The sequence below is a fragment of the Doryrhamphus excisus genome, linkage group LG10 (genome assembly GCF_037039965.1).
Source record: "Doryrhamphus excisus strain RoL-2023G ecotype Guam linkage group LG10, RoL_Dexc_Guam_v1.1, whole genome shotgun sequence".
Lineage (NCBI taxonomy): Eukaryota > Metazoa > Chordata > Actinopteri > Syngnathiformes > Syngnathidae > Doryrhamphus > Doryrhamphus excisus.
Window position 1 is genome coordinate 21,803,578 of NC_136366.1, and position 3,284 is coordinate 21,806,861.

The following is a 3,284-nucleotide window of genomic DNA, read 5'->3' on the forward strand; positions in this document are numbered from 1 at the left end:
TGGATGACTCTGACCTATCTCGCTTATGGGCGGTACAAAGTCAAAGTCTTCTTTTGGAAGCCTCAGTCCTCCTGTGGGCGTCTCTTTCCCGAGTGAATGGTCTTATATGGTAGAAGCACATGCATGCAGAAGCCAACTTTTAACATACACTTGCATACTTGCACTTAAGTGCGTTCACACTGTGTACAAGCAGAACAGAGACACCTAGTGCCAAAAACGCAGAACTACAGCACACAGACTTCCCACAATGCCATTTTTCTTAAAGGGCCATGACGCACTTTCCGGAAACGATGGTCGCAACATTCAGATGAAGCACGGACGGCCGGAAGCCCCGCCCGGCACGCTATAGAGCGGTTTCAAATAAAAGAGGGACGGCCTGAGGGCAACCTGCTTCTTACGCACTTTGAAGAAAATTGAACAAGTGTGAGTAGTAAGTACGCAAACTCTCTGTACTCTTTGTACACGCTATTAAAACATTATAATTGTTAAATGGCTTTAAGTGACCTTTAAACGGCATACATTGAGCTAGCTTAAGTAGCACACGGCCTTCAACTTCAGAGGCTCATATTCAAAAAACTAAAGCAGACAGCAGGCTGAATTCTATATAGTTTGAAAGCATATTGACTGCGCTTTCCCTCCTTTTTTTGTTTTACAGAACTCCCTTCTATGGCAGGAGGCTGGTCCACCGGTCACACCTGTAATTGATTGCAGCAGCTACTCACAGTGAACATGGCCACCTTGTGCCATGCCATTCTGCGCATGCGTCAGAGGATCGTTTGAGCTCAGACTTCCCAAGGCGAAGTTCGAGGGCGCCATGTTTTCACGGGAAGACAATGGAAGACGACGGAAGACGACGTGGACAGTCGTTTAACAAGGAAATTCATCGATGTGGAGCCATATGGGTAGGTCATATGCTTATCTGACTTGTTTTCTGTCACCTTTCCTGTTCCTGTTCAATGTTTACGTCAGTGTCATAATGTGACATACGCGACGTTAGCATTAGCTTACCTTTAGCCTGCCAGCCAGCTAGCTAGCTAGCGAGCTAGCTCGCTATCAACTGCGAGCTGTTTTCGGTTGCAGAACAGGAGATTTTTATGTTTATTAAATGTGTAAGGATTCGTCCCTTTTATATATGTTATGTGATTATTTTGGCAGCAGCAGTGTCCTCTAAGCCATGGGAACCGCGTGTAGCGCAAACATTTGTTGAAGTATGCTAGCGACCTGAGTCTTGTGGATACCGTCGGGGAGCGGGAGTTTTTGTTTGTGACAAGTATTCCATGGAAGTGAATTTTGGAACTTTAATTTCACCTATACACATACACCATCTCTAGACACCTGGGGTGAAGGACGCGCCACAGAGAGGCCGCCGCCGGGGTCAAGGTGGCCAACCCCTACAGAAGGTAACATTACAATATGTATATGGTTATTTGAATCTGGAAATGGCAGTTTAGCCTTTTAAGTTTTATTGATTTAAAGAGTTGGATAATGGAGTTCCTCAACGATATCCCGTTGTGAGGAAAAAAGAGTTTTGTTTAGGTTAGGTTTCAAGACACAGATGAAAAATGTGTATTAACCCATAGATGCATAAGTGGGTCAAAAATGACCCAGTCAGGTTGTTTTCTTGAAATATCTTCATAATGAATTTTTTTTTATCATTTCATATTCCAGTTATTCCGAAAAAAACATGTTTTCAATATAATACCATTCAAATTTTTAACTTAGCTTTTATACATTTCAAGAAATATGGACTCTTATGGAAGAGTGTAGGGTCCAGTCACTCATGCATCTTAGGGTTAAGAACTAAGTTGATTTTGAGTGTTTTGTTTAAAAAAAAAAAAACAAAAAAAAAACCCAACAAATATTGTCAAGCAGCTTTGTCGTTTGGACTACTAACCATTGTGATGATTTTAGATTTTGTAGTTGCCATAATTGAAATGATTTCTCCATCCATTTAACAGAATGCTGAAGGATGTTGACGCTCAAGAATTTGGTCCCAACAGCTTAGACAAGGTAAGATTACAGTACAGCTGTTGAATGACACCAACATGGTTTAGTTATTCATTCATTTTCTATGTCTCTTATCCTCACTAGGGTGGGGGTATGCTGGAGCCTGATTTGGGGCGAGAGGCGGGGTACACCCTGGACCGGTGGCCAGCCAATCCCAGGGCACATACAGTGCATCCGGAAAGTATTCACAGCGCTTCACTTTTTCCACATTTTGTCAAGTTACAGCCTCATTCCCAATTGTATTAATTTAATCTCTTACCTCAAAATTCTACACAAAATACTCCATTATGACAATGTGAAAAAGTTTTTTTTTTACTTTTTTGAATTTATTAAAAATAGAAAACAAAAAAATCACATTTACATAAGTATTCACAGCCTTTGCCATGAAGCTCAAAATTGAGCTCAGGTGCATCTTTTTTCCACTGATCATCCTTGAGATAATAACTGTCTATATAAGGTCCCACAGTTGACTGTGCATGTCAGAGCACAAACGCCAAGCATGAAGTCAAAAGAACTGTCTGTAGACCTGCGAGACAGGATTGTCTTGAGGCACAAATCTGGGGAAGGATACAGAAACATTTCTGCTGCTTTGAAGGTCCCAATGAGCACAGTGGCCTCCATCCCTACAGTGAAGCATGGTGGTGGCAGCATCATGCTGTGGGGATGTTTTTCAGCAGCAGGAACTGGCAGACTAGTCAGGATAGAAGGAAAAATGAATGCAACAATATATAGAGATATCCTGGATGAAAATATTGCTGCATTCATTTTTCCTTCTATCCTGGCTGGTCGAATAATGGGGGCCACTGTGCTCATTGGGACCTTCAAAGCAGCAGAAATGTTTCTGTATCCTTCCCCAGATTTGTGCCTCAAGACAATCCTGTCTCGCAGGTCTACAGACAGTTCTTTTGACTTCATGCTTGGCGTTTGTGCTCTGACATGCACAGTCAACTGTGGGACCTTATATAGACAGTTATTGTATTTCCAAATCATGTCCAGTCAACTGAATTTACTGCAGGTGGACTCCAATTGAGTGTATAGTAGACACCAAACGTCCAGAAGGAGGCGACTGGCACACTAGTGTGGGAAGTCCATACCTGCATGAGGAAAGTGGAAGTCAAAAAATAATCATTCTAATAATACGATTCCCAATTAAGGGAATAAATCCCAGGTCTTTGGTTTAGTTATGAAATGTTGAATTCATTTCACAGGTGCCTCAACCTGTGGCTGTGTTGTGTTTTTGTGCACAGTCATCTGGAAGTAAATACAGCTTTACTACA

The 3,284-nt window shown here is 41.9% G+C and overlaps 1 long non-coding RNA gene across 1 annotated transcript; it reads left to right on the forward strand.

Moving 5' to 3' along the window:
• Positions 1 to 293: 293 nt before the first annotated feature.
• On the forward strand, positions 294 to 1,689 carry LOC144901196 (uncharacterized). The gene is made up of 3 exons (XR_013629346.1): positions 294 to 430; positions 656 to 902; positions 1,332 to 1,689. It is a non-coding gene; the product is annotated as an uncharacterized LOC144901196 (long non-coding RNA).
• Positions 1,690 to 3,284: the final 1,595 nt, after the last annotated feature.